Source organism: Urocitellus parryii, chromosome 4 (assembly GCF_045843805.1).
Source record: "Urocitellus parryii isolate mUroPar1 chromosome 4, mUroPar1.hap1, whole genome shotgun sequence".
NCBI lineage: Eukaryota > Metazoa > Chordata > Mammalia > Rodentia > Sciuridae > Urocitellus > Urocitellus parryii.
Genome location: NC_135534.1, coordinates 101,692,180 through 101,703,538, shown reverse-complemented (window position 1 = coordinate 101,703,538; position 11,359 = coordinate 101,692,180).

The window sequence follows — 11,359 nt, the reverse complement described above, 5'->3', positions numbered from 1 at the left end:
ATAAAATAAAATTTGTATTTAAAAGTATTAAAAGATTATATTGTGCATCAGGTTGTATATAATTTGACAATATGATTCTAAAATTTCTAAAAATAAATGTAAAGAGCTAAAAATAATAAAGATACTTCTGAAAAAGAATAAAAGAACTTACTTTTCCAAACATCAAGAATTACCTTAAAGCTAGAATCTAACAGTGTGGCACTGGTGCAATGAAAAACCAAAGACCAATGAAACAGAATCAAGGAAGCAGAAGAGGCCCTGCAAACACAGTTGCTCCATGCCACATGGAGCAATGAGGAAAAGACAGTAAATTGCATAAGTGTTATGGGAAAATAGGATAACCATGTGTGAAAAATAAAACAAAATCAGAGCCCTACATTACACTATTCATAAAATATAAATTAGTGTCTGGGGAGATCACAAACTAATGTAAAAGGAAAAGAATAGAACTTATTAAAGTGTGCATTTCACACTATCAGTGCTAAAGTCATTCTTTTTAAAATACCTAAACTTTCCATGCCTGGTCCTACTGCACATAACTGGTACACAGCTGGGTCACCTTCGTCTCTCCACTTGAGTTTGACACCCACCAGGGAGCCTAGATCACCCCTCACTGTCTTCCATGCCTCAGTAAGGCCATGTTCCTATATCTCTACACGTTTCCTACATTTCTATACTTGTATCTCATGGACCAGCAAAAAACACTTCACAAATTCACCCAGCTCCTCACATCTCAATGTAACACAGTGAGAAAAGATTCTTAGACTGGTGCCAGTAACATAGAAAAATATCATGATAGAGTGTGCTATCTCAGACTGAGTTCAAAAAGTATTAATCAAAAGGGAAAACACTAGTCAGTCTTAATATATTAAAATTAAGAATTACCTATCAAAAGATAACATTAAAAGAGTATGTGTAATATATAGAATAAAGGACTGTTTTTTGTTTCCAGACTGATAATGTGAAATCCAAATTAACAAATTGAACTATGTATATAAATAATTTTACATCACCCCCTAAAAAGTATAAAGCAAAAGATAAATGGCCAATAGAAAGAAACACTTGCAGTCTATTCTAGATAATAAACTAATGTGCTTAATATATAGGAAGCTCTTAATTTAAAAAATCCATGGAGAAGTGCTGGGGAGTGATATTGGCCAAATTATATTGTTATTAGTGTGCATGTATGAGCATGTAACAACAAATCCCCTTGATATGTACAATTTTATTCAATGTTCTATAGTTTTCATTATAGAAGTCTTTCCCTTTCTTGTTTAGTTTTATTCCTAGGTATTTTATGTTTTCTTGGAGGATATTTTGAATAAAATAATTTTCCTGATTACTTTCTCAGCAGATTTATTATATAAGAAGTCTATTGATTTTTTATCTTGATTTTTAACCTGTCACTTTGCTAAATTTGTATTTTAGCTCTAGCAGTCTTTCAGTGGAGGATTATGGATCTTTTCTATGAATAGAGTCATATCATTTGCAAATTTTAATAATTTGAGTTCTCCCTTTTCAATTTCTATCCATTTGAGTTCCCTTCTCTTGCCTAATTTCTCTGGTTAGAATTTCTAGCACTTTAACAAATAGGAATGGTGAGAGTGCACATCCTTTATACCTGCTTCAGATTTCAAAGAAAATGCTTTCAGTTTTTCCCCATTTACTGTGAGATTTGCTTTGGGATTGTCATATATACCTTTTATGATGGTGAGGTAGGTTCCTTCTATCCCTAGTGTATTGAGTATTTTTTTTAATCAAGAATGGGTAGTGAATTTTGTCTAAGGCCTTCTCTGCATCTAATTGTGATGAATAAGTGATTTCTATTCTTAATTCTATTTATGTGGTTAATTACATTTATTGATATATGTCTATTGAACTATCCTTGCTTCTCTGGGATAAAACCAACTTACTCATGATGTAAAATCTTCTTAATATGTTGTTGAGCATGATTTCTTAAAATTTTATTTTATTAAGAATTTTTGAATGTAAGTTAATTAGGAATACTGATCTATAGCTTTCTTTCCTTGATGTGTGCTCATTTGGTTTTGGTATGAGTGTTATAATGACTTAATAGAATGAGTTTTGAAATGTTCCTTTCATTTCTATTTTATGGACCTATTTGAAGAGCATTTTCATTAGTTCTTCTTGAAAAGTCTGATAGAATTCAAGTGAGAATTCTTCTGATCCTTGAATATTCTTTGTTGGAAGGTTTTTATTACTGCTTCTATCTCATTATATGTTTAGATTTTATATTGTCATCTTTTTATATATTGGTTCTTTCTAGTTATACATGAATATAGTATTTATTTTGACATATGGAAGCATGGGATATAATTTTTTCTAATTCAAGTCTATTTTGGAAGATCATATGTGTCTAGAAATGTATTTATTTCTTTTAGGTTTTACATTTTCTGGAATATATGTTTTCAAAATAGTCCCTAAAGATCTGCTGGATTTCTGTGATGCCTATGGTGATTTCTCCTTTTTCATCTCTAATTTTATTAATTTGGGATTTTTCTTTTTTCTTTTTATTAGGTCCGGCTAAGGGTTTAGTTTATTGATCTTTTCAAAGAACCAACTCTTTTGTTTCATAATCTTTGTGTTTTTTCCCTCAGTTTCATTGATTTAAGCACCAATCTTAATTATATCCTTCCTTCTACTGGTTTGGAATTGGTTTGTTCTTTTTCAAGAGTCTAGAGATGTATCAATAGGTTGTTTATTTAAGATGTTTCTGGTTTTCTTATATAGGCTCATAGCTATAAACATTCCTCTTTGAACCACCTTCATAGTGGTTCCAGAGGTTCTAGTATGTTGTATAATCATTCTCTTTGAGTCTAAGAATTTTTAAATTTTTCACAGGATTTCTTCTATCACCCATTCATCATTCAAATGTTATTATTCAATCTCCATGTTTATATAGTTTCTGTAGGTTTTGTCCTGTTCATTTCTAATTTTATTCCATTATGATCTGATAGTGTGCAAAGAATTATATCAATTATTTTTATTTGCTAACAGCTGCTTTGTGACCTAATATAAGGTCTATTTTGAAGAAGGTTCCATGAGCCACTAGGAAGGAAGTGTATTCAACTATTGTTAGATGAAATGTTCTATAGATGCCTGTTAAATTCACTTGATATTTTCTATATCCAAAGAGACTTATTGAGTTCATGCTTGTTTGACCTGTCTAATGGTGAGAGGTGTGTTGAAATCACTCAGTATTATTGTACCGGGATCTATCTGAGGCTTCCACTGGGGTAGCATCTCTTCTATGTAATTAGTTGCACCAACATTTGGGGCATAAACATTTACTATTGTCATTTCTTCTTGTTGGATGTGACTTTCTTTGTTTCTTTTCATTATTTGGTTTGAAGTCTGCTTTTCCAGGTATGAGAGTAGTACTCCTGCTTGTTTGGGTGGCTCCATTCACGTGTTAACATCCATTTCCTTCCTTTCACTTCCAGCTTTTGCTGTCTTTGCCTGAGTCTCTCCCAAACAACATGAATTGGTTTTTGTTGTATAATTCACTTTGCCAGCCTCTGTCTTCTAATTAGAGAGTTGAGATCATGTATATTTAATCTTATTATAAATGTTTATTAATTCCTGTTATTATGATTTGTTTCTTATGTTTGGTCCTGTTTGTCATTTGCTTAGCTATTCTTCAAATGAGGTCTGTTCATTTGTGAGCTCTGGAGCTTGGGTTTTAGTTTGTTTTGTTCTCTTTTATTTTTTCTGTGTAGACTATTTCTTTAAACAAGTTCTGAATTGGCAGTATAATCGCCATGACTTCTTCTAGTTCTGCTTATGATGGAATTTTTTTTCAATTTCTTCTTTGATTTTTAAGGATTACTTTGTGGGATACAGCCATTTTGGTTGACAATTGCTTTCTTTCAGGACTTGAAACACATGATTCCAAACCTTCCTGGCTTTTACACTTTTTCTGAGAAATCAGAAGTGATTCTGATTGCTTTGCCTCTATATGTGGCACTTTTTAGTGTCAACTTTTTAAAGTGGACCTGATGTTTTTCTCTGGAGGATTTTAAAATTCTGTCCTTTTCTGTAAATTAGGAATTTAATTATGATGTGTCATGGAGAGGTTCTTTTTTGCTCCTCTCCCTTGCTGATTCTGAAGACGTCCTGATACTGAATTCCCATCTCATTCTCAAGATTTGAAATTTTTCTGTTACTATTAACCTGAAGAGGTTATTTATTACATTAGCTTACTTCTCACAACCTTCCTGAATTCTGATTCTTTTTGTTAATGTATACATGATTTTTTATTTGCAAAATAAAAAGTGTTAACAAACAATATAATAATCTGTTGCTCTGTATTATATGATAAATGAGAGAATGAGCAATTGCAACAAAAGCATTCCAACAATCTTCTCTCTGAGCCTGACAGCAGGACTATTCAACTTGTTTTCCAAAATATTGCATCACCAAACCTACCATTTACCCAATTTCCCACTGACCTTCATGTCCTGTTATTTTTTGAACAACATCAATAATTAATTTAAGTATAAATAATCTGGATGTTATAGTTAAAATTTATAAATGTTCAACATGTATAAAAGTAAACAATAACTATAAGCTCTCTACATATGTCACACTTTAAATATCAATACACCAATATGTTAAAAGCAAAAGAGAGGGAAAATAAGCATGAGAAATCCAAAGTGGAGCTATTAATATAAAATAAATGTCAATAAAAGTATTTTCAGAGATAAAGGGGAACATTTCATAACCATAATAATGTACTTTAACCAAGAAATTAAATCAAAGGGGCTGGGGATATACCTCAGTTGGTAGAGTGCTTACCTAGCATGCACAAGGCCCTGGGTTCAATCCCTAGCAAAAGAAAGAAAGAAAGAAAGAAAGAAAGAAAGAAAGAAAGAAAGAAAGAAAGAAAGAAAGAAAGAAAGAAACAATCTTAAATGTGTATGTACCTAATAACAAAATTTAAAAAAATATGAAGTAAAATTAATAAAACCAGAAAGACAAATCTACAATCATATTTGGAGATTGTAAGCCCTCAGTTTGCTGAAAGAAGTAATGGTATAGAAGGCTTAACAACATTAACAACCACCTGACCAACTTCTAATTTATAGAGAAATCTACATAAAAACATCAAGTAGAAAATTAATAGTGATAGACTATGTTCTGTCATAAAATAAGCTTTGAGAAATTTTAAAAATTTGAAATCATGAAGACTGTTTTTCCTGCATGATTTATTACAATAGAAATCAATCCTCTTAAGTTGTACAGAACCTCAGCCCCACATCTCAACTACTTCAAAATTAAACATCACACTTATAAATATCTCACAGATCAAACAAGAAAGTACAAGAAAATAAATAAAAAGTGTTTTTAACTAATAATAAAAGCTTAAAATGTCAGAATCATTGAGATAAAATAATACTCATGCACACTTATAACTTAAAGTATTTGTATCAGAAAGAAGCTAGATTACCAATCAAATTATTTTTAAATTAAGTAGGAGCAAAAAATAATAGGAGCAAAATTATGTGAAATAGAAAAGAAATAATACACTAAAAGTTGATAAAAATCTAACAAGCCTAATCACAAAAAGAGTGAGTAAAGATATCAATGAAAGGGAGTTATCAAAACAAACCTACAGATATGAAAAAAGTATTTGTGTAATATCACAATTGTATAATTACAATTAAATAGCCTACAAAACTTGGTCTGTTTTAGAAGACAGGAACTCCTGCTCGTTTACACCATCCATGTGAGTGGTGTGTTCTTTTCCATCCTTTTACCTTCAGTCTGTGGATGTCTTTGCTGTGAGGTGAGTCTCTTAGAGACAGCATATTGTTGGGTCTTGTTTTTTAATCCAATCTGCCAGTATATGTCTTCTGATTGATGAGTTTAGGCCATTAATGTTCAAGGTTATTATTGATATATGATTTGTGTTCTGGTCTTTTGGGTTTATTTCTAGTTTTTAATTTGAATTAATTTCTCCCTTATTTCTAGTTTTTAATTTGAATTAATTTCTCCTTTGATTGACTATTCCTTTAGTGCAGTTCCTCCCATCACTGGTTTTCAATTTTTTTTAACCTCTCAAAATCAATTACTTTTTTCTACATGTACTTCATTGCTTCCAAATTTTTACAATGACAGGTACATTGAAATCTTTATCTTGGAAGAAATTCCACTGAATTCTTGAAAAATAAGCATTTCCTTTTCCTTATCAAAGAGAGATGTGTTATAATTGTATTTCAGTGAAGATTCCACAATATATGCCATAAATACCCCACTAGTTTTCAATTTTTTTTTAAATTCAATCTTCATAGAATGCTTTGTTGAGAATATTCTAAAGTGCAGGCTTCTGGTTGTGAATTCTTTTAATTTTTGTTTATCATTAAAAGTTCTTATTTTACCTTTAAATCTGAAGCTTAATTTTGCTGAATATAATATTTTTGATTGACATCTATTTTCTTTTAGAGCTTGGTGTATGTTATTCCAGGACCTCCTAGTTTTGAGGGTCTAGGTTGAGAAATCAGCTGAAACCTGAACTGTTTTCCCCATATATGTAATCTGATATTTTTCTCTGACAGCCTTTAGAATTTTATTTTATATGCTAGGCATTTTCATTATAAGGTGCCTTGATGTTGGTCTATTGTCATTTTTACGCATTTGGGATCTGTAAACTTCATGTATTTGATTTTTCATTTCATTTTTCAGATTTGGCAAATTTTCCGATATTATTTCATTGAAAATATTGGTTATTCCTTTGGTTTGTATCTCTGTGCCTTCATCTCTCCCAATAAATCATGAATTTGGTCTTTTATGTTATCCCATAATTCTTGAAAGTTCTGTTCATGGTTTTTTAACATCTTCTCTCCTTGGTCAACTTCATGTTCAAGATTATGTATTTTGTCTTCATTGCCTGAGTTTCTATCTTCCAACTGCTCTAGACTGTTGGTGATGCTTTCTATTAAATTTTTAATTTGGTTTATTGTTTCATTCATTTTGAGAATTTCTGTTTGTTTGTTTAGAATATTTATCTCTTTATTGAAGCAATCTTTTGCTATCTGTATTTTTTCTCTTACATCATCCTTTACTTCACAGATCAGTTTAACTATGTACATTCTATACTCCTGTGACATTTCTTCCAGTGTGGTATCAACGGATTCTGTTATTGGAGTATCTTGGTTTGGATTGGACTATTTATTTTCTTGCTTTTTCATGTTTTGTCTCTACTCATCTAGCAGTATATCTGAGGCAGTAGAGTGTCTACCCTGTGGACTTGTAGTGTTCCTGAAGTTTTCCAGTATCTCCCTCCTTAGAAGCAGAGAAATAAAAACAACAACCAATGCAAACAATTTACAGCATTAAACCAAATAGTTGCTACTCTAACATCTACAATGTTATTTTCCACAATAAACAGAAATGATATGAGCAGTTATGCCTGTAATAAAAACAGCAAATGGGTTTGCAAATGGGTTTACATTTTCAAATGGTAAATAGGGAGAGAACAGAAGTGATATAAGGTGCAATGATTATGAGAAAGGAGGAGAGAAGACAGAAGTAAAAGGTTAAAGAAGAGTGAAAGAGAGAACAATAGAGATTGACTGTTAGCAGTAGAAAATATAGAATCAAGTGAAACAGGTAAAAGAAATTTACATAAAGCAAATATTTAAATAAAGAATTAAAAATACAAAACTGAACTAAAATACACTAATTGAACATTCTAGTTCACTAAAACTAATCAATTTAAAATAATTGTATGAAACAAATTCTAGAGATGAGGGAAAAAATAGGAAACTATATAAATGTCCATGTACCATTAAGGTCACAATTAAACAGTGAAAAATATTTTTTTAAATCTTGATATAAAATTAAGGAATTCTTTCCATTGGAGTTCAGACTATTCTCAGCTTCTCTTCTCAGAAGTTTTAGGCAGAGTCTTCTGGAGTTGGATGCTCTACCCTCTGGATTATTGGACTGAGAGAAGTAATACCATAGACAGAATTCCTGGAAGCAGGGTTTAAGCTTTATGGCTCCATGCTCTTTGCTGAATGTCAGGGCCCAGTACTTGTTGGTCCATGCTAGAGGACTTTGCTCCAGGGCTCCCTTGGGCTCTACTCCTATGGTGGAGTAGCCAATTCTTAGTCCCCTATATCACCTGTAAACCCCACATTTCCGGTCTGGGGTTCAGTCTCCAATTTTTTCTGCTCTGGTCCTTTGGAGTTCTCAACCAGATGCCTATCTTTCACCCAGTCCTGCAAGCATTTGGATTGGAGGGGCAGAGATAGAGCCAATTGTCCCTTGGATAAACCGCTCTCTATATGGGGTCTTTACTTAATATCTGAGCAGCTATCTTAAATGTTAACCACCATCTTATAAGATTTGCTTTCCTATACTTCCTCCTACCAGAACTTCCCCCCAAACCCCATTAGTTACCCCATGGTACCATAACCCTAAGCCAACCCAGAAGGACACAACCTCTTGACTCTGGAAAGCCCCATGGTGCCATCGACCTAAGCCAGTCCCATGCTATTCCCACCTGCCTAGCTCTGATGCAAGCACCAGCACCCTATCCCATAGTGCCACAACTATCCCATGGTGCCACAACTACAATTCCAAACCCTAATCCATAAAAGCTGAACACCCAAACATCTCAGGGCCTCTCCTCTCTCTATAGAGAGATGGCCTTTATTTGGCAGCTTTGACAAATAAACCCTCATGTGGATCTCTGTCTGGTCTCCATTCTTCATTTCTTGCCTGCCCATCTCTTGCTTTCTCCTACCATGCCAGTGTCATGTTTTACTCTCAATTAGCCTAAGAAGATAACCTTCACTGTGACTGATATGGTTTTAGTTCTACTCTGGACTTTCACCTACATATGAACATAACTATGAACCCAACTATGAACATATATAACTATCTTATATATGTTATATGCATATAACATATATAATTGTCTCACAGCCTGAGGGGAGAAGCAGGATTCAAAGCAAGCCCCCTGACTCCCAGAAATGTCTGACTTGTCTCTCCTTATAGGAACTCCCACTGCAAGGCTCTAATCTAACTATAGAGTTTAGCATCCAGGAATACTAGGATATCACAGGTGAAAGCACAGTGTACTAGAACTCAAGGACCTGGCTTGTAGTGCCATTGCTGCCAGTCATTTTAAGACTCTTGATAATTCACTTCAGCTCTGAGTAGCAGTTTCCCGATTGAAAGGGTGAGTCTAACATTTATGATCTTAATATCAATACTCAGTGTGATTATGGGACACCAGTCAAGAGAGGTAACTGGTGGGCAGGTTACAAGTTCTAACACCACTGCTTCAGTCTCAATGTCATCCACTCTTACCTATGTATGTACTGTACTTTGGGATGAGATTCTGCTTTGGGAAAAAGCTCCACTACTTAAAACATATTTCACAAGCCATCCTGTACATAATCAACAACAGTAGATCCTATAACCTACACAAGAAAGTTAAAATTTCAGTTACTTATTTTCATTTTAATAGGTCTTCCCAAAACATGAACAAAAGGGGTGACTAATATGAGAATGTAAGGTTAATAGAATAATTTAATTATTATAAAATAATCTGGCAATATATCCTTCCTTAATTGTGTTCCAAAGGGCTCGAATCTACTCATGCTGTATCTGAGAAAAAGAGATATAATGAGACATCTTAAACCTTTCCATCCAGTTTCCTTTAGGATGGGGACAATACATTTGCTATTCACTTGTCAGTGAACTGGAGTTTTCAGTTAAGTGCTCAGTGTACACTCAGATCATCAGAAATATTTATGGAGTCTCTATGAGGTGCCAGATACCATTCTAGCTTTTAGCATACAGTGGTCAAGATGTATTTGAAATATCAGCCATAAAAAACTTCATATTTCTTTTAAAGGTAAAAGTTAAAAATAAAATAATACTATGATAATTGTTATAGAATAATTACAAAAATTGTATTAAAACAATATGAGAAAATAAAGTATACGACAGGATAACATGGTAGAGTGCTGCGTGGTGGTGATGGAAGTGAATAGCTAGAGAAGCATCTGAGAGAAGCATTATAAATGGGACAAATCTCATAGATAGGTCAGTTGTGGTGGTACACACCTGTAATCTCAGCGGCTCCAGAAGATCAGGCAGAAGGATCACAAGTAGCCAGTCCCGTCAACTCACAGAGACCCTGTCTCTAAATAAAAAACAAAAAAGTTGGAGATACAGCCCAGTTATGGAGTGCCCCTGAATTCAATTGCCAGTAAAAGAAAAAAAAAGAAAGAAAGATATAAAGAGGAAAGAAGAGAAGGAGGAAAGGAAAAGAAAAGGAAAGATGAAAAGGGGGACCCATGAAACAAATGGAAAAGAGAGCTCATAGAGAAAGAATAGCAAGTCCCTGAGATGTGGCCAGCTCATAGATTTCTTGTCCTCATCAAGTAAAAGGAGAAAGCAGAACAATTTCACATTATCAATGGCATTTATATAGATTTTTCATGTATTTTGAAATGCAGTGTTAGGTTGCAGTATGAAAATCAAAAACATATATAATTTGTTTTTCACTACAGAAATTCTGAGTAACTATATCATTGTTTGAGGAATACATGTCACTTATGAACTTCAAACCCCAATCTTGGGTTAGGAATTGCCACAATATTGGGCATCCAGGCTTAGGAGGAGAGTTGGAGCTAAAGTGAGAGTGACTGACCAAATGGAAGGTACTAGAAGGAAGAACATGAAACATAGAAGATCTTTCTCAGCAGGAAAATAACCCACACTCGATTCCCCTATGCCACAGAGCAAATAAGCCTTTCCCACTTTAGGAATCCTTTCCAGGCAGATACCACTCTCTCAGCCACACACCTCCTTGCTCTGTGCACATGTTCATCGGCATCGCTTCCTCCCAAGTGGCGCTGTCCTGAGACTCCAGGTTTGGAGATAACATTTGGAGAGAACATTTGGGCCAGCTGAGATAAGTTTACACTATGACCTCAAGCACCATAGCTATCTTAGATATAAGGTATACATTTCTAAGGGACTCTGATATCATATGGGAAGATAAGCAGAAATCTGAGGGAATATCTTACTAACTTCCAGTTATCAGGGCCTGTGGAATTACATGATCATCTAATTTTGCTGTTCTTATTAAAAAGAACTTTATTGAACTTTTATTTGATGCATAATGTATAAATTTATAGGGTGTAATATGATGTTTGGATACATGTATATATTGTGAAATCACTAAATCAGGCTTAATTGGCATACCTATCATCTGAAATATTTATTATCTCCCTGTGGTGAAAGCATTAAATATGCTTTTATACATATTTTAAAATATACACTATTATTGACTACATTCACTGTGCTGTTCTAT